A 21,852-nucleotide genomic window follows, 5' to 3' on the forward strand; every position below is an offset into this window, starting at 1 on the left:
AGATATATAAGAAACTCTGCTGTCTGTGCTCTAAAAGCCCAGACAGCAGGGGGGGTCACTCTTTGTTAGCCTGTCATCAAGTCAGCCATGTCAGTTTTAACATATGTGTCTGCTGTCACAAGGTTGTAGAGGTAAACTGTGAGGATCAATAACTTTGTAGTGCTAACAGACACAAATGGAGACTGGTTTCTTCGCTGTGGGTCGGTCTGGGTATATCTGTCATATTTTATTCTTTATTCTGCAGACATTGGATAAAAAGGATAAACATGCGCCTGTCAGACTCTTGCAGTCTGGTGGAAGCTGTTGTGTGTCTCCTGATGCCAAGCCATGCATTAATGTTTTGACTTTAGGGCTAGAACAAGGTTACACTGAGAACCTCAGTCATTTTTCTCTCAGACAATATGGAGTTTTTACAGCTTAGTGTAGCATCAAAAACAGTACTTACACAATAAAGGCTCTACAGTTGTTATCTTGCATGGCAGCTGGATTCTCAGGAGGTTCAAGAGATCACACAAAACCAGGCTGCCAAGCTTTAAGCCATGTGTTCACGGTAAACTGTAGACTAATGATTTGTTAGAAGCTTTTAAACACAGAGCTTTCATTGAAAAGGCAGCAGAAATCACATAGCAACATGCTAACTGCTACTCGCTAGCCCAGTGTTTATATATTTTATTTTTAGTATATTTATTTAGTAATTTGGTTGAAGTTGGACAGTGACTGACAGACGGTAAAAACCTTTGAAGAGCCACCTTGAATCAATTCGAAGTGTTCATACTGTTGCCATGTTGTCTGAGTGTATCTAAATTCCCAGTTAATCCAAACGCAGGCAAAGAGGTTGAGTGCTGCAGGCAGCTGTGGGATCAGGGTCTAAACTAAGGAAGTTCTGTGCAACACCTGTTATTATGTAAACTTGTCTGACTCTTAGTTTATTGCTAGTTTATTTTGTAATGTATATTGGTTTTTATCTTTTTTGCTGTATCTGTGCTGTTGCAATAACACAATTTCCCCATTGTGGGACAAATAAAGGTTTTCTAAACTGCACTTGCCCCCGTGGCCTCCAGGGGCTCCATGTTAAAACGTCCAACTTCACAGCAGAATTAATCATGTTTACAGCCTGGTACATAGCAGTTTGGGTCCCTGTTAATATTTACATGACCACTGTACAGTCATTTTTTACTTCGACATTTCTTCAGACTGAGTGTCAGAAAATTTAGGGACAAATCCAATGTTCTTGGGAATTTGTCTGAGTCTCTGCAGCTCATAAGGTACGACCAGCTCCATTTTGTAATTCTAAATATGCAGCTGCTGGCTGAGGGAACATCTAATGTGGCGAATGGAAAAATAAAAAAACACCGTGTACATAAACTAGGGATGTCCCGATCACGTGATCGGAAATCGGGCCCGATTACGTGATTTTAGACTCGATCGGAATCGGATGTTACCTCCCAATCAGGACTCAGATCTATATTTATTAGGGCTCTCAGAGTTAACACCTTCTGTGCAGGGTGGCTCTGTGTCCTGTAGTGTAGGGGTATGACTAGGCCTGTCGCGATAAACAATAAATCAATTAATTGCACGATAAGTTAAGTTTTTCGGCCGCGATAAATTACATTTGCACGCTTGTTTGTTTTTCCTCTCTTTCTCTCTCTCCCCCTCTCGCTGCCAAAGAGACTGGATGTCAAAAGGCGTCACTCCGGTGCGTCGTAGCGTATAAAGGCTGTCGGACTTTATATGGCCCGCAGCTTCTGTCTTAAAATGTGTCAAACCAACAGGTAGTTCTTATTTTTTAACTCATTGTGTAACGTTTACGGGATGTTCTGAGCAGACCACGGTCAGCTCGCTGTCTGCGTCGCCACGGTGCGTCACAGCGCTGCAGGGCTTGGACATTACAGCAACACAGAGAGCTGTGAAGCTGCTCAACACTGGTTCAACACTTTGACCCAATTCACCTAAACATGCTCATGTATAGAACCTGCTCTCAGAGAGAGTCCGCGTTGTACGAGTGAAGTTCTCGGCCTTCTCACTGGCGGCACTCGCTGCAGCGCCACCCATTAGTTCTCTTGCCCAGTCCTCTGGTGCCATCTCTGCATCAGTTTCTATGTGTTTCTGTCTACATGGTGGCGTTTGTAAAATTCACTGCAGCTGTTTGCAGCGGCCTGATGTGCATACACACATGCAAACGCGTGCGCACACAAGCACATGTGCGTACAGGTGAGCCCACTCCCAGAGAGTGGTGTTGTTTGGCTCTGTTGCTCATGACGTGCTAGTTGGTTTGACTTAACTCCATTGACTATGCTCAGATAAGCCATGGTAACAGGCCTACCACTGCTCATAATAATAATATCAACATTAATATTAATATCATTAATAATAACAATAATAATAATAATACTGTTGATGATTGGGGCCTTTCCAGTGTTAAATGTTCTTTAGAAATTAAAGTTTATTGATCTTATAGAGAATCTTGAAAGTATCGGATCGGGACTCTGTATCGGCAGATACTCAAAATCAAATGACTCGGACTCAAAGGCAAAACAACCTGATCGGGACATCCCTAACATAAACCCAGATGTTCTGACCTGCCAGAGAGGAAGTATAGCTCACTTCATATTGTGTTTTCTGAGTCCCCATAATCCTTCAGTCTGCATTGAGCTCTTTAATAATTAGACAACTAAACTATTTAAAAATGTTTTGGAAGAACATGATTACAGTTTCTCCGGTTGTCCAACACAATGGAGGAGCTAAGCTACGTACTTGTCCAGCTACTACACAACATAGTGTCACTCAAAGTAAGCTTTCACTACACTGCATTCAACTGGTTGAAGAAAAATACCAGTATTGGGTGCTAATCCTGGACACCTAAAATCCTGGACACCTAAAATCCTGGACACCTAAAATACTGGACACCTAAAATACTGGACACCTAAAATCCCCAGTGACCAGGCCGGGTGGGGAGGTGAATGAGCCCAGGTGTGTTTCCTGGCCTGTGATACCCAGGAGGAAAACGTTGCAATCTACAACAACCAAACCCAGCTTCCCTGGTGATGGATAGTGTGGTGCGCTCTAAGTGCTGAGCACACTGACGTGATGGCTCGCCGGTGATAGATTATGGATAGTCAAAAAGCTTGTGCGAGCACTGGCAGTTTTTGGGAAATGCAGTGTAACCGTAGACCCCGGATCATCCTGGGTCTATCTTTTACCAGCTTTAACTGCCACGCTGAGACACTTTTAGGAGTTGGGGCAACATTGGCTAATGTAGATCTTCTTTCCAAACTGCGACGATAAGCAACGCTGAAATGAAATCACATGGAAACTGAAAGCTTATCAAGATGAAACTGTGCAATAATACAAGAATTATCCATCACCATCCATCATGTATTTGTTTGCAGGAAACAGATTACATGGATCTTAATTGAAATATTATTTTACCTTCATTTGAATTATTTATGCGGTTGCTGACTAGATTCATACCTCAGAGAAAAACATGAACACATTATGTGATGCAAGAGTGTGTGTGTGTGAGCGTGCATTTCTCATATATTATTCAAAGTGTAGAGTCAGAATGTGGTGTTACGTAGCCATATGAAGGATATCAAAAGGCCTGTCTTTGAACAATTTATTTGAGATCCACTGGCCAGAGCCGAGCTGTCCGTTGGCCCTCCATCGCTAATGAGATCGGGGGGTAAAATTGAGAGTGGTGGGCTGGCTGTCATCCGCTAGGTGATGGTTTTAAGACTAAGCAGTGATACTTCATTAATTAACCTTCACATTCTATGTAGATCTGCTCATCAAGATGCAGTTAATTAAAGAAAGGTCATTCCAAGGGCTGCTGGGAAGCGGCATTATTACAATGGAGGGATGGCACTGCTTTGAGCGAGATAACACAGGGGAGGGTTGGGGGGCAGGGAGGAGGCGATCACCCAGTCACCAGTAAAATGGCAGCCGGCCTGCCCGAGACAGGTTCTCCACTGTAAAGCTGCTCAGTTCAAGATGAAAAATGTATTTTTTAGTTGTTTGTGTTTTTATTTCGTACATTTCCCCCTTTTTCTTTTTTTATAGAACGATACTGTTGAAAAGCTCTAATGGAGAAAGCCTCAGTAAAATATTCATTACACTCAATCGACAGCATCTATCTTTTAGCATCTCAGTATAGTTTTTCTACTCTCCTTTTTTTGCAGCCCTGTTTCTCTCCTGTCAATTTCTCGGGTGAGTTTTACTTTCTCTGACCTTGCTGAGCGCAAAGAGAGGGGAAAAATGCCATCTTGAGTAAATAAAAGGCCAGGAAGTCGGCGGCATATAAAATAGTCATGTGTCATCTGTAAGTGAAATCCACTTCTGCTTAGTGACTTATTCATTCTGATTTTTGCCTATCTGTCTGTATATCTGTCTTTGTCAGTGTCTGCTCAGACTGTGGCCTTGTTTTTGAAGAGCGCATCAAGCTGATGCTGTGTTTTGGTCATAAAATCTTATAAAGACGTCGCTCTCAGGCTTCCATCAGTCACAAAGTGATTGAATTTTTTGCAGCATAAGGACGCAGATGGTTTAAGTGTCTGTGGTCGTGCCTGTCGGCCAATCACATGTCTGAGATCAGCGTTACAAACGGCCTCCTGTAATGTTTTAGCCAACTTTTTATCTTTTGATAATGGCAGTACCCCCCCCGCCTCAGCACTGTCTCGTTTACAACCTTGGTGTCAGTTTTTCAAAATGTTGCTCCACTGCAAAATTGTAGCGAGACATCAGCGCCTCCCGTGTGTCCACTCAGTCCTCCTGTAGTCATCCCTGAGTGTCTTTTGGCATTGCTTCCAATGGCAGGTGTAAAGACAAATGAGAAACGGTGCACGCGCATGCATTCAAGCGTTTTTTTTCTGTGTGCGTGTGTGTGTGTGTTTATGTCCCTCCCACCCTGCTACGATACAGTAACTGCTGACCCCGGACACAGTGCCATTATGGCAGACGAGGCAGGGCTCCCCTGGCAGCGGCTGGGGCGGCTGGTTGCTAGGTGGAGAGACATTACCGCGGGCCTCTGCAATAATTTATCCTAAGAGCGCGGCGAGCCGTCATGTAGCCCCTGACAGAGAGCTGCAGTACTTTATCAGCCTGCCTGTAAATCAGCCATGTGTGGGTGCAGACGGCAACATTGTTTGATCTCTTTCAGACACTCTAATAATCTGCTCCCCTCTGATTGATACCTTCACACAACAAAGCACATTACACCAGCAAACCGCAGCAGCCATCAGTGTGTGTGTGTTTGTGTGTGTATCTATATGAAAGCTGTGTGTGCGTGTGTGCGTCTCTCTGGTGGTCATCAGTATTGCCAGTGGCCAAGGGTGGGAGAGGGAGGGGATGAATTAGTCTTGTGCAGAAACACAGGGTCATTTGGAGTCTCTAAACCAATGACAGGCTAACGGGTTCACAAAACGATCACCGCATAGAGAGAGAGAGAGAGAGAGAGAGAGAACAGCCAACAGAAGCAGCTGAAGCGGTTTTTCTTTACTTAAATGGTGGCTGGCTGCAAAATCATTGCAAGATACATGTAACAAATGAAACATTGCTTATGCATGAAAAATATTTAATTTTAGTCTTACAAACTGCAACATGCATTTTCGTGTCAGAATCTTTTTCAGAATATTTTTGAAAATGAATGCTTGAAAATGTAACCACCCCGCTGAACGCTTGTATCTTTCCTTTAAAATGCTGATATATTTATATATATATATATATATTTATGCCATTCATGGCCTTCTATCAACTCAAAGTGAATTGCATCCTTTCCAAATTGCCCTCCAACTCCTTGCTTGCTTGATATGGCTCATATACAAAGGAGAGCAATGTCCCGTCCAACAATACCCATACCATTTGTGCCGCTCAGCTACAGAATGTCATTGGTTTGAGTGTGACAATAAAACATAACTCCACCTTTCCCTTTTTTTTCTTTTTTTCCTCTGGGTTGCACTGGAACATGGCTTCCAATTATTCAGCCCCAAATTCAATAGCAATTTTCTGCTCAATGAAATAGTGGTTTCAATCTCTGGAGTAATGTCACTTTAGAGAGATTTTCAAAATGGCATGTCTGTGAGTGAATAGATGGACGCGGGAGGATTCATTTTGCTTCAGGAAATGATACTTGTCTGCTGAAGCTTGTCATTTATTGATGAAGAGAATGCCTCCTCACATGCTATGGTATCCACACTATATGTTTAGATGTATGTCTTGTATAGATGTGTCTTTGCTTCCAGTCCTTGAAGCCCTATTCGGCTAATTTTTTTAGCTTTTAGCGCAAATTTCTGTGAGGATGTCAGACATGTGCATAACCTTATGAGTGTGTTTGGTCAGATGGAGCCCATTTCTGCTTCAGTGCGGCATTAAAAGTAACGCTGAACAATAAAAAAAATGCAATTATAAGTGTGTTTGTGTGTAATGTATCAGTAGCCCATCCAGGGCCCCATAATGAATGCAATGCAACGTGCGATCAGTGAGCCGTGCGTATGCCCCGCTCAATGCATCTCTGAAAATAAACAGAGCAATGGAAATGGTTCTCATTAGTGTTGTTTTCATATTAAGTCCCTCAGACAAGGTTGACAAACCCAGCTCCCTGTGCCAGGCTCCTCAGGGACCATCGCTTCAATACAGCTAGGGCAAACAACACCAGCCGATACCAACACCATTACCACCTCCTATAGTTACTTATCCTCCCTTGCTTCCCTGTGGAGTGCTCTGTCTACACAGACCAGAGGAAAATGCATTAACATCTTCCAGCAGCACAGAGAAAGAGTCCTGCTTTCATTTATCACTATTGCTATTGGCCCTAAAAGGGACAAATGTCTGTTCTCCATCTCTGTGCGGCTGGAATTGGAGAAATGTGTCTGTGTGTGTGTCTGTGTGTCTGTGTGTCTGTGTGTGTGTGTGTGTGTGTGTGTGTGTGTGTCTGTGTGTCTGTGTGTCTGTGTGTGTCTGTGTGTCTGTGTGTCTGTGTGTCTGTGTGTCTGTGTGTGTGTGTGTGCTCCTGAGACGATCCACTGTGAGGCTGTTTAGCAGGAAGGGAACAGGTGTGCGGAGCTTCTGGCTTCCACCATGTGTTCCAGTTGTTTCATCTGCACCTGTTTCCCTCAGTCCTGTATGTGATGATCAAAACACTTTATTAACCATAAAGTGCTCTCCTCTCCCTCATATGCCGCACTGTCTCTGCCACCATCAGGCGCGATTCATCGCAAAATAATTAATTCATGCTGCAGATATTACTGTGTCAGAAGTTATGTGTATTAACCAGGAAAATATGTCCAAATTATTCCATGATAAACTTTCATTTGCTGCCTGCTGTAAATTGATGAATAGTGATTTAAACTACAGTAAAACTAGCTCATGAGGGCATATTTTAAAAAGATGGATCATGCATAAAGTCAGGGAAATACATGTACAATGGGTGACATTAACCTCAACCAAAAAAATTCGGATTAAAACCCTCACATGTACTCAGACGAATAAACCATAAGCAATTGAAATAAAAACATGTGCATTAAATGTGAGAAGGGCTTCTATAACTGTGTAAAATGACACGTTACACTGCTGCAGTTAAGAGGAAGCCATTACATTGTTGCACCCCTGCAGAAGTACTTCACAATTAGACCTGACTATTGAGTCAAAACTGTTTTCCACATGTTGTCACCCAACAAACATTTCCAAATTTCTGTCAGAGGGCGTTAACTACTGATATTATTTTCTGAATTGATTAATTAAACATCTGTTTGAATGGAAATCGTGAAAATGCCACCACATCCTTTAATCCCAAAAAAGGTCTGTCTGAAGCTAAAAACATAGCAACATAAATGTTGGTCTGAACATTAATCGAATAGGTGCGTGTAAAGGGTGACACGATGGTCAACTAAAGCAGCAGAGCATGTGTGCATAAGTGCAGTAGTACCTGTCAGTGGACAAAATAATGGTAGCCGATAGGAAACACTTGCGAGATCGGACCCAAACCTCTCTGCCCGAGCCTGTCCAGCCTTCCTAGTTCTGTTTCTATTCTATACAAGGAATGAGACTTTATTTTAATTGGATTTCTAGGGGTCAGTACCAACAGGTGCAGAGTAAACTGTTTCTGGACAGACATACAACCAATCAGAGAAAAGAACCGTGACGTAGTCAGAGCGACGACCACACTACTATCAAAGGAACACATCCACGATGACGTGCAGTGGAGTAGGCACGCCGGTTTCCCTGTAAATCTTGAAAAATCCAAGGTGGCATTAGCAATTCTGTAAATATTTTTGATTTAAGTACGAGTCATAAAACCATTTTTCTGCATGAATGGTTAAATTGTTTGGATTTGTACTGAGTGGAATTAGCTATAAAGGGCAGAGAATCTAGACCCTTTCTGCACCTCACATATGCAGATTCTGTCTTTTTGTGTTGAATTCTATAAATGCAGATTCATTTGGTATTGAGTCCAGTTAAGATTGATCAGCCTTGTGATCTACGCTCACATACCGTATTGATTTAAAAATGCTTCTAGCTTATGGGAAAAATAGTAATTGTCCTGCCATCGTCCAATGTTTCCATCACCAGCCTTTTGTATCGATTTCAGTATTTGTTGCTTTCACCAAATCTCACAGATGCAACCAAAAATCCAGTGACGGCACTGGTTCGGTCAGACGTGCAGGGATGAGCTTTCCCCTACAACTGGGTATGTAGGGATCATCTGTGTGTGTGAGATGTAAATTTGGTTCTTTCAGGCCGTGCATGAACATCTGTGTACCAATCTGTTGTGCATATGTAGAATTGATCGCTGTATGTCTTAATACTTTACGCATGTGCATGTAAGAATCCCAGATTGTGAGGGGGGGAAATAGATAGTGTGTGTCTTTGTGTGTCACAGTCCTGTCCTCCTCCCAACATGGAGAAGCGACCGAGCCCACCTGAGCTGTGATTTGGCAGGGCGCATCACACTGCTGCAGGCTACTGTAAATATCACCTTTCTTGTTATCTCCAAGACCTGCTTTTCCAGTAAATAGGGGAACATGTAATTCAATACACTGTGTCAGGCCATTTGCTTTCAGAGGACATCTAGGTGACATGACTTAGTGGCCCCGGAATCAACATAAAGATTAATAAGTAATGGCCATATAAAGATGATATTTGCACTCAGATATCGCCTTTTTTTAGATTAATGCTTTTGATCACAGGGGAACCGGTAATACAAAACGAAGGTACGACATCTCAACACAATCTGCCACTGTAGGATTCCGGAGTGCCTTACATGGTAGACTCAAAGGAAAGCGTTAGTGTGCCTCCCTGCTGGTGACAGCTCTACCCGGAGGCATTTTGTTTTCAGGTCATTTGTTCCTCCGTTCTGCGGATAGCTCAGAAATGCCTGCTGGGAATTTCTTCAGATTTTGCATAAGGACTCAAGGTTGAAGTGACTAGATTAGGGGACTTGATCTCAATCTTGTATTTATGATGTCTCACAGAGAGTGTCTTTAACTTTAGTTGGCCTACAAATGTTTGCTCGTGAAGGCCCTAAGGTCAAGTTTACTTTGACCCCACAGTTTGGTTTGTTATAGTGAACTGCAGTTCCAAAAGTGAGCCAGTCTCCATAGACCTCCATGTTAAAATGTCGAATTAGAAGAAATAACCATGATCGGCTGTCTGCCCATGTCTGCCATCTCTGCTCTGTGTCTTTGCCCATTTTTGGATTACCTGGAAGATTAGTGGAGTCCAATTGTCTTGCAGCATTTCTGTAAAGAACTGGGTGGTAGATGATTGGAAAATAATCGTTGGTTGTTACTATTGAGGTTTTGGTTTATTTTTACTTGACTATTTTAACACTCTCTCTCCATAAGTATTTCATTAAATATGGAACACCTAAAGCCCAATTAAACTGCCATTTCAAGGCCATGTTACGCATTTTCCTGGTGTAGTAATTGTGTTTTCAAGAAACAGTGCCGCTGATTAATAACAATTAAGCTGTTTTCAGTGGTCACTGACGGTCGATTGGTGCTGAGAAGCTTCATGTATTCATAAATCACATTGAAAAACTGAACTGATGTTGTGCACCTTCATTATTTGTACAACACAACCTTTAGATTATTTAGAAGCTTCATGTGATCTCGGAGTCTTTGCAATTAGTGCAAAGTACTCACTGACACGGCACTTAAATGAATTGGCAATCAGTGATTGATGGAACAACAGTAGCCGATTGGAAAACCCAAAACCAACCCTGCGCCAGACCCTAACTGCATAGCATAGATGTCTGGCACTGCCGAGCCACCGAGCCATGAAACGGTTCCTAAAAATGGATGAGTGCTGTCACAGATTGGTGGGTTTCAAGGTGGAAATCTTTAGAATTTGGAGGTCAAAGGTCACCGTAACAGATAATCCACCCGTTTGAAGAGTGTCCCTGAGTGTCCCGTGTGTCATCTCCTATTTCTTTCCCCATGTCTTCTGGTCTGTCTTCACTGATCACATCAAATAAAGGCTAAAAAAGGCTGAAACAAAAAAAACCAATACCACATATGCTGAATATGACATTTTTTATTCTTACTTCCTTTCCCCACATGACATCCAGGCAGAGGGCCTCCTGTTTTTACTTCTTAGTCCAGCACCAGCTCATTGTTTTGCTGCTTTTGAGCCCCATGTGCCAAAGTTTCTTTCTCCAAAAAATGCCTGTTTCTCACTGAAACATATTCATTAGGCATCATCATGTTCAACAATAGTCATAAGGAACATTTCAGTTTACTTTATATTAAGAGTCCCATGTATGATGCAAACCTGAGGTTTTCATGCTCTGTGATCTTGCCCGCCTTGCATTATACTTCTGATTGTGCACAGTAGTGAATTCTCTGCCTCATGCTTTGATATGTCACACTGGCAGTGATAACTCAAACTAGCTTGCATGTTACAATTTATTGACAATAACGATAATATTGAACTGCATGTCCCGCGCTCTAGAATGAAATGGTATTTGGTTCGTCCTTTGTAATACTGTTGTTGTTGGTCCCCCTGGCATTTTGTAATTTGTTGCAGTGTTTGTGTTCTCTTTCACACTTTAATATCACAGTATTGCTTCAATTTAAGCTCCAAGATAAAGTTCTGTTTCATTTTGTGGGATTAACTTACTGGATAGCGCACGTCTCAAGGTATTTGCTGTGTTTTGTTTTATCTATGAATTATTTAGAAGCTTCAAAAAATCGAGAATGGGTTAGAAAGACTGTGTGTTCTGTCTCTCTCAGCAATCTCAGTCTGATGTTTAATTTGGTCTGCTGGCGTAGAATAGCACTCACCACAACTGGGATTAGGTGGTTGGCTATGTAATTTCCCTGAAGGAGGAGCATGTTGAATTGGAGAATAATGATAAAAGAGGTACTGAACATTTGAAGCAGGGAAATATGAAGTCATGATTGTGCGCTTGAAGATGACACGCATTTCAGCTTTGATATGAAAGAGACAGAGACGGTAAAATAAAGACACACACACACAGTAGCTGGAGCTTCAAAGGGAGTCTGCAGTAGTTCTATAGCCATCCTTTATTGGGTGATTTTTCATAATTTGGCCAACGTGCTAAAGTTCACTGGGTCTATTAATGAACGATTCTCTGTTTTTCTTTACACTCCGTAGCACTTTTTAAAAATGCTAATGGACTCCAACAAGCACCTGAGCAAGGATGAAAGTGCCCTAATTCCTGCTCAAAAGGTCACTGAGATGAGTTATAGTGGTATAAGCACCTGAAAGCTATTCCCTTGTTAGATTTGACAAAGGGAGGCTGCCATTTCCCCCCTTTTTAAAAATAGTGTTGGGTAATAAATGATCATTTGCTGAGTGTGGTTGCTACCGGCACTGACTTTTCCTCTGACATAACTTTACTGCCGGCTGATTTACACGCCGAAATTTGTCCCCAAAAATATTTAAAACGAGCATTTTATTCATGATGCGCGACGGCAGGCGGCGGCGACACACACAAGCTCTTATTGTGCTTCTTAGGGGAAATAGCTAATTAGTGGGCCTTGAAAAATGCAGGCGTGCAGTGTTTTACTATCATCCTCCGTTTCAACTCTCAACAACACATTTGCAGGCCTTTGTCACAGATTTGCAGTTACACATCCAGAATCAGCACAAATAAGAAATATTTGCACGCCCACACTTTGCTTTCACGCCACTGAGTTACTGACACATGCATGCTACTATCAATTATGAAACACGCTGGTCTCCGGGTGGGTCTGCCTTCTGTGCAGCGGGTGCTTTGTGCACCTCAGCATATGTGATAGTCCTTCTCAGCAGCCCTTTGCTGGTCCCTGGAAGGTGCTCCTGGTGTGGATGCAGGGCTGTAGAGCAGGGATCACAGTGACAGTTTCAGGTAGAGGAGTCTATTAATAGTTTACCTCTCAGCCAAAGCATTTCATCATTTTTGGTGTCTGAGGGCTTCCTGCTTCAAAAAATGGGGGTGAAGTTATGCATCTCAATCTACCCCTTCATATTTCATGCTGGTGAGGATTATAAATAAAAGGACAGACTTTGACCTGGGCTATTAGTTACCCGGGATCCTGTGGGTGGATGGTGCTTTGTCTTCTGTCAGCTTCTGGTGTTTTTTTCCTCCAGAAAGCAACAGGATTACAATCAGAGTCTTTGGGATACAACATGAGATATGATCCCTGCTGCCTGGAAGTGAAAACGGAGCAACGAAAAGGCAAAACAAAACAACACCAATCAGTCAGAATCAGCCAAAAGGGAGCATCAGAATGGAATAAGGTGGAGAACTGACGGTGGGTCAAGCTGTGGGTCACACTAAAGCACCACTCTGCTGATTGCTGTTTTCCCCTTTGTGTAACTCTCTTGTTTTTGACCCGGCGTCTCCAGAGACGGGCCTCTTTGACAGAGTGATGAGGAAAACAGTAAGCTGGAGAGCTCTCACTCTCTCACCTTCCCCATGGTCCAGTCGAAAGGGACCGGCATATGCCAAAGCAGCCTGTCAGAGCTGCTTGTTGTTGGACAGACCTTTGATCTTGAACAAATAGAGAGAGAGTCTCGGAGCACCTGCCTGAGGGCGTGAAGAAATATGGGCATCACAAAGGGTCAAATTCTGGAGAAAGGCAGTAAAATTAAAACCTTTATTGCCATCTTTATGGCTTCATTCCCTATGGCAATTACATTATCTATGGAAAATGACAGAGCTTTGTTCCCATTATCAGTGGAATCTCTAGCAGGGAGTGTCTGATGTGCTGACAGTCAAAGTGATGTATGCCAGTCTGAATATATCACGGTGAATGTGGAAAGCTCGTCGTCACCACGAAAAGCGTAATATGAGGTCAATACTTTCAGTCCTTGGAAACAACCACTGTGTGGTTATCTGCCGCCACTTATCTTCCATGTTATTTGGGGCAGGACTCATCACAATGGCATCTGAAAAATGACAGCAGCAGTAGGGAACGTTCTTCCTTGTGAAATGTGTTTGAAGTTATGAATGTGTGTGATCTAACTCAAATCATCTTTAATCCAACCCAAACAAGTACAAGTAGTTTTACTGTCTAACTGTGAATTAAAAGGAGCTAATGGTGGTGGAGTGTTTAAAAAAAAAAAACTGCAGTTCCTCCCACAGCCTGTAGGGGGTTGGCTCCACAAGTGAGTCATTTCCCATAGACCTCCATGATAATTTAAGAAATAAACACAATATAAAAACTGTGTAGAACCCTGTTGGGTTATTATCTGCATCCCCACACCCCAACCTCCTGATGCAGCTTTTGGGGCCCCAGGCCAGGCAGGGGGGCTCCCAAGGGCTGCAAAAATAGTTATAGACCTCTGTGAGAAGGCCCCACCAGATTCTGCTCTCATGCATCCTTTGCGAGCGCTGTGTGTTCCTAAAATGAAGTTTAAAGTGTGGGGACCAGTCTAACACCAGTCTACTTGTTAGCTAGCAGGCAAGCTAAAACAACACAAAGCTTTGTTTACTGTATTAGCACATCCTAAACAATTTGGTTATTGTTACCAAAATGAAAACATTTGTATGTAATACATTTTTTCATGATCAGGTGATCAGGGTCAGGCCAATCGTTGATATGTTCCTTTCTGATCATCCAGCATTTCTCAGGGGATGTGTTGGACCTTGGTGTGTCCTGGTGGCCACAAACAGAACTAATGAAGAAATACTGAGAAAACTTTTACAGCTCAGAGTGTTTCTATCAAATGCAGACTGACAGCCCTCACTTGAAAATTAATGATTTTGTTTTCCTGCGACCACTCAGTCGCTAACCACCCGACACCTCACACATTGACTTTTCTCCACAGATTGCAACTCATCCATTTTTTAATTGTGTTCATTTTTACCTGGGTCCCACCGGACCTGCAGCAGCGGTGGTCGTTGTCATCCGTCTGCTCTGACAGGAAGAGAGAGTGAGAGAGTGGCGCCATGCCACTTTCCACCCCAAGCTGATGTGTCAGGCTTATCACACAGCCGAGCGATCCTGAGGTGACATCCTCCACTGAATCAGTGACATTTCACGGACGGTGCAAATCTATCCATCTTTGTCAGGCATCCGCCTCGATTTTAGCATTCCCCGAGTTAGCATATTGATCACTAAGAAACGCATGAGTGAGGACTTCTTGTTTTCTGCTCCTTAAAATGGGCATTGTGTGTCCACTGGACTCTTCTGTCAAAGTCGACTGCAGCGGGCCTTAATCTGCCCCCTTCAAAGTTGCATAAAATATGGAGGGCTTGTTGTCATTCAGGACCAAGAGGCACGGCAAAGACTTTCTTTACTTTACATCCAAAACTTCTCTGCAGTCAAGTTTCCACAGAGTTCATTCATGCAGTTGTTTCTCTTATTATGAAGTAGTTTAAATGCTAAAAAATAACCTGAATAAAAACACAATGTATTCAGATTACATTTAACTAAAAAGAAACGGCACACAGAGGCCTTTTCTGTTGGACACCTGGACTCTCAGACCCACGATGTTGTAATACCTGCAAAATATGAGTTGTCCTACCTTGAAACAGACTGGAATACTGCATGTTACTTTAAGGTCTACCTAACCTCTAGATACCAGACATGTTTTATCCTCAATGGCCAAAGGAAACATATGAACGCATTAGCTAAAGCGTCCGGACAACAGACTGATATTGCCACAAAAGTCTGCATTAGGAGGTGGTTGCTGATACCAGCAGCACCGTGGACCTTTACTAAGGAGTCTGATAACTACAGGTTAGGGTCAGGTTTAAGGTTTAACAGGGTTAAAGATAATGGTTTGGCTTAAAACAGTGCACGCATTCCCAAAAGGAAAACTGTTCCTTTCTGTAGTCACCATTTCACTCTGATGCACTTTTTGTTAAATTAGTGTAACTTCTCTTTACAATCCGATAGCAACCGATTAGTTCGGCAGTTTCTCATTAAAACGAAGAATATGAATCATCTGAAGCTATAAAACATAAAAACATCATCAATCCTCCGGGTGGACCCTGTAGGAGTATTGGCTGGTTGTCACTCTCTTCCTGCTCTGTGCACCAGAGAGGTACGTGCATGATGGCCGAAGTCACAGACCGCAGCTCGTCTTCAGGTGATGCGTCCATGTGATTGGAGGCGTGGCTTCAGGGTGAGCTCCGAGAGAAAGGGGCGTGTGTTTACTTTGAAATCTGGCTGACTCAAAATCTCCTACCCTACCTTTAATGTTACCCTACCTTTAATAGGGCACGTTAAAGCTAGGGTAACATTCTGGCTGCTTGTTGTTTAGTCGTATTCATTTAGAGCCTCAGGTCTCCCTGGGTCCTTTAATGAGCCAATATACTGTGGACATAGCTTCTATAGATGTATATCTGTTGGTCAGTCACACAAGGATGTGATTTATTTCTTCAAAATGGCTGGTCTACATATCCAAGGTGTCAAGTGTAAATATATAAAAAAGAAACAGGTTGAGCATCATCAGTGTTTTTACAAGGTTGGTACATAGGAAATAAAGAAGTTGGAAAAACACTGCTGTAGATCACCACGTTCACAAATTCTTTACAATTTTAGAAGAAGCCAACATGGTAATAGAGAGTAAAACAGTACTTTAAATAATATCCGTATGACTTTACTAACACTTGTTTTGGAAATAGTGTTTGATTAAATGAAATGTCAATAATCTGTGAGGTCAACTTGTTGTAATATTCCTTTTTTCTATAAACGTTTAACTTGCTCTTTTTCAGGCTTCTGCTTCTCTTACTTTGATTGAACAAACTTTAACCAGCAGCTGTATGTTAATGGTCGGATGACCTCCATGCTGTGCTTCAGTTAAACTGCTGTGACGCATAATGACAAAAACACACAAATATAAAGCCTGTTTTTACGACGCCGAACGCCCAGCCACCTGGGTTCAAGCAGCGTAAAGCTTCTATTATTGGCATTAGGGTGTGCAGTGTAATAATTGATTAATAATGCAAAGCTTTAGGGAAAACTATAACCCCTAAAATGAGGGCGATGATTGCGCTCACGCCGAAGCAAATCAACAGCGACAGAATAGCACGAGGGATTACAACATCTGCAGTGTGCGGTGTCGAGGTTAACTTGTCCTGTGATTACAAAACGCGTTTCCCGGGAGCAGGTGTTACACTGACACCGCTGTGATCATGTATGTGCAAATGTTGCCGCAAACTGAAACACACACACACAAAGGGGGCAGAAATAAAAGAATGGCTGCTTCCCTAACCGTATGCTTTTGGCCTCTACGCCTGTGAGACCCGTGTGAAAACATGAATGAGCAGCCTGCAAATCGATAGGGACAAGAGATCCAGTGTCTAGCAAATCCAGTGCAGACTGACATGTTCTCCATGTAATCTCCTGCATTGTGCTACGAGGGGAAAGATTATCCTTCTCTGACTGGCTGGTAAAAGGTTGCTTTGCTGTAGTTCATGTCTGTGTGAAGGGAGGGAGCATATGCCTCCCTGTAAACGATGCTGGCTCCCCCTCCTTCTCTGTCAGAGGCTGGATTATGTCCAACATTATCCACCCTCCCCTCTCTCTCTCTCTCTCACACACACATCTCTCCAATAAAGGGCTTTCTCTCTTCCCTTCTCCTTTCAAAAATCATCGGATTTATGACAGTGGATTTCGGAAAAGTTCTTCGCCAATTTTGATGCCTGCTAAGTACCCCGGCAGGATTAGAAGAGGCCTCTTGATGTGTGCACTCCACTGTGTTGAGCAGTGCATTGTGGTCAGGGTTATCAACTGAGAAAAAAATGGCAGTAGTACGCACCGCATAATGATAAGGCTCGTTATAGCATCAAGTGCTGAAAGCAGAGAGTGAGAAAGAGCATGTGTGTTTGTTTAGAATCAATAGAAAATCACATTTAATTTGTGTCGTGCCGCAGCTCCTACCTCTTTGCTTTATATTCATAAGCAGCAGATTGCAGGAGATGGCTAGCTGCACTGTGGCAGCACCATTATGGCAGATGCAAAGGAAACTGCGATGGATGAAATGACCGCTTGCACTGACAGTAAATTGAAACTTAACACTGCAGCACAATTTACAAAGGCATCATAAAAGGCAGTGACTATCTCAGGATAGACTTGTAAAGATGCAGTGTACATGCTGTAAATTGTAATGAAATACAGCAATGACTTTCCTCTGATCTAGGAATAAACAGGAAAAAGTTGTGTGATATCTGATGCAGGATTTATTGTTCCACGCTTGTATTGGCATATGTGTGTGTGTGTATGTGTGTGTGTGTGTGCGTTCTTTACGTCTAGACACAGGATGCCGACAGTCACCTTCACAGCCTGCATCCCTCTGAACTGCATTCCTCTCTGTGGTGATGCTGGGTGGCCTGTGTGTACAGCAGTAAATCCAGGGTGTGTGAGGCGGTTTTGACTGGCTGCCTGCCGTCTGACTGTCTTGACAGAAGGTCTGGCTTTGGGCAGGTGTGAGACGAAGAAAGAGCCAGGTTAGACTCAGTTAATAAAGCCTCAACCAGTTCCTCAGTGTGCCCTTGGAGATCGCTTACATCAAAGCACCAATCAAAAACTGGTGCAGATATAATTTGTCATCAGGGATTTCCTGCTGGAGAATTATAGAGAAGATACAGGCCGATCAATACTATGGATTTTCACTGCAGTGGCTGATTGTCCAATTGCCGTGAAACATGTACAGAGATAAAAGGGCACGCCTGCCATTTTGTAACAGACTGCCGAGTCAGCATAGGGCCTGTCAGATACTTATAGGCTGCTGTGATAGAAAATTATCATGCTGCAGTGTCCAAGTACTATTTAACACATTTTCCCTCCATGGGACGTGATTCATCACAGATCCTCGCACGCTCTCTCTCTCTCTCTCTCTCTCTCTCTATGCTTTTGAGGGGGCATCACTCTGCGTCATTGTCAAGAGGGGCTCTGGCCACACATGGGTGTTCAAAGGGAGCAGACACACACGGATGCCAGTGCAATGCAATCCCTCCGCTAAAAGATGTCAGCTAGAATTAAGAAAGACGTCGGAGGAATATGTTAAATCCCTGAAACACCGCTCAACACTGACCACTTAAACCATTTAATACTGACTTCAAGAATACTCACTTTAGATTTATTTTACCCGAAAAAACACGTATTATTAGAGCAGTTTATTGTGAAGCAGTTTGTGCTTTTAAGGGACCTGTTGTCACCACTGGCCCTGACCTTCAAACACACTGTGCATGAACACACCACCTGTGGGTAGAAGGTCGACCGATTAGGGATTTTTCTATAGTTAATCTTTATAAACCAGGGCCGCTATATAATGCCAGAGCAGTCAGGCTGTTAATTATGCAAAATGAAGCCATAATCACCCCCTACAGTTTTTACAAACACAACACAGTGTTTTTGTTACTGCAGTGTTTTCTGTTTTCTACAGACTTTTTAACATGGAGTTCTATGGGGACTGACTCACACTCCCTAGTGGCCATTTGAGGAACTGCACAGCTTTGTCCACATCTCTGTGAAGATGCAGAAGTCTCTAAATTTCTCTCTGGAGTCGGGTGTAGTCTAGTTTGTTGTCAAGGGAGCAAACATTGGAGAGTAGAGTCCATGGACATGACAGAGGGTCTGTTTTCCACCTAACATGGACACATGGAAAATTTGCTTTTTAACTTTCCATCTAGTTCTTTTCTTGTTTTTGGTTGTACTTTAGAGCTGATTAGCAAATATAAACATATACTATATGGACAAAAGCATGTGGACTCCCAGCCACCGTCTGTGTTTGCTGTCCAGCCCATTAAGCATTTGTAGTGTCTGTCGAAGGGTGATGAGGTCAGGTGTCGGGTGGCCTTGAGGTCAGGACAGGCACATTCTCCCACGCTAAATCGCAAAGATCATTTCTTTGAGCTTTTGTGTTGAAACAGGAGGTTGACAAACACACAAAGTTATCATATAAATACTCATATGCTCTAAATGGAAGTTTGGAACTGTTGGTCTGGAAGTAAGAACATTTTCCACTGGTTTGTGTCATAAAGAGTCAGAATCCATTGATTTAAGCACGGACAATGGATCAATAAGCTGTAGATCTAGTCGACCAGCCTAAAGCTTCACATGGTGTCCATTTAAACTTGGTCACATAGTGTATATAAACATGGTAGCATTTGTCTCCAGTACACTGGCAGACCTGTGAACGGCCTCCCTCAGTATGCAGGTTTCAGTTGAGTATCAGGTAGATTAGAGGAGACTTGATAAATATCTCGGAAGAACTGGTTTTCGGGGAAATTCCTGTCAAATGGACACAGCAGCTCATGTCATAGAGTGAAAACAAGCTTTTCGGAGTGGGTGGGCCTTGTACAATGGAGCAGTGAATGAAGCCCAGACATGTCTGTCTTTGCTGTAAACGCAAAGGCAGTCTTCAGACTGAGGGCAGCGGCTTATAGGGCTGCATGCCAGGCAGAGAAAATGAGAGACTGCAGCTCAGTGACAGAAGCGATGACCCTCAACTCAACCATCTTTTACTGTTTGCGGATGTGTTGTTGCTATAATGGGCCGCTTTTAAAGCCGGTGCCAGTTTAGAACATTATTTTCATGTATTAAAGGACAGTTGGCAGGATTCCTCATATGGGGTTGAACAAAAGGTTAAAGCCACAGGACTTCATTCTCCTGTCATGTTCTGGTCCAAAGAGTTTCAGCTTCATGTTGAAGCACAAACTGAAAAGTAAAATTGAAAAATGAATTCCTGTAATTTCCTGAGCTGGTGCCTGGGAGGTGGACGAGCAGACAAGGGCAGCGACCAACAGCTGTGGTCAGGATGGATTTTCCCAGCAGCCTTTGGGCTTCACAGGAACTCACAGAAACATCTCACATCCTGTTAGATCTAGTCGACTTTGAAAATGCTGCAGGCTCTGTGATGATGATGATGAAGATGAAGATGGCTGTATTCATGGTTTACCCTCCAATTATTTAAAAAGTTTATTTTTTCCTCATCTGTCAGATCAGAATTTATTTATATATCACAGACTAAAACTATTAAAGCTAGTGCAGCCAGACGTTTCTCAAAATGTTGTTGTTGTTGGTGTGATGAACGTCCGAGCATGTTGCTATCAAGTTAGGCAGAAACAAGTGGTCTCTGTTGATCCGTTCTGCACAAACCTTTACTGGCCTAGAACACGCTGATTAGGCGTTTCTATAGAGGGGATGCATGGGATGAAGAAGTCGCTGCAGTTACGCCCACTGAGGGTTTTTGTTCTTACTTCATACATTTGGGTGTTCAAACATATGTTCTAAGTAATGATGAAACATGTATAATTCCTATACAAAGATGGAAATACATTAATATTCATCACTACTCACTACTTTCAAGCTTTGCTTCCTGTATGTTCCTAGTGTCAGTTTAGGTTTATATACATGCTGCTTCTTTGGTAAGTTTGGAGGATCACTCTTGAGTCTAACCGCCTTTAATTTAAGCAGATCTTCTCTATTACTCCTGTTTTCAGTCTCTTCTGACGGCAGCCATGTTGGTGGTTGTTTTGCCGCTCAGTCTGAATGAGGTGAGAGTGTTTGTTTAAAGTCTGGTTTAGTTGGAATACATTTCTGTTGTTTAGTTGTAGTTGTCTGTACTGACTTGTTCCTACTGCCTCAAGTGGCCACTCTGGGAACTGCAGGTTTTAGTACTTCTGTGCTAGCTTCATTCCTCAGGTCTCCACAGAACAGTTAAAGCAGTGAACGGCTGAAGTTTTTGTAATTTAAGATGTGCACTGTTGCCGCTTTAATGAATGGATAAAAAGGAATTTTCTTCTTTATATAATCCTTAAAAACACATTGAATAACAGAGTTTGGGTGTCATGTGAAATGCCCTCACATATTGTGTGTGAGTATGTGCAGTGCTGTGATCCTACCATCCTTGCCACACCACCTGTTTTAGTGCAAACTGCTCTGCCAAGAGCCTGAGCATGAGTAAAAGTGCCGTCACTGGCATGCTGCAGGGATGCTGAAATAAAGACTCCTGTTTTAATTAGTTCAACAGCAATAAGATCTTCTGCACTAACAGCAGAATCTGTGTCGCTGAACAGCCGGCAGCTGTGATTTTTTTTTTTTTTTGCCATATTTTCCTTAACCATTATTCTTTCTGGATTGGTGGCCGGCACAGACACACAGGTTACAGCCTGCATATTTAGAGCAGGCTTCACCGAGGTCAGCCTGGCTGGACTGATTCTGTGCAAAGCCAAAGGACGACTATCACAAAGTTGAGTCCTGTCCTCCGTCCTGCTGCCTGTCTCAGATGACGGGCGTGCACATGAGTGTTTTGGGAATGAATTCATACTGTACGGTAATGAGGACTTGCATGAGCTGTAATTGTTATTATTGCCAGACACAAATTGAAAAGCATAACCTGTCTGACACCAGCTATCAGTTGTCATTATGTGGGAAAACATGCCCTCATTGCAGATAG

This window comes from Parambassis ranga, chromosome 7 (genome assembly GCF_900634625.1).
Source record: "Parambassis ranga chromosome 7, fParRan2.1, whole genome shotgun sequence".
Lineage (NCBI taxonomy): Eukaryota > Metazoa > Chordata > Actinopteri > Ambassidae > Parambassis > Parambassis ranga.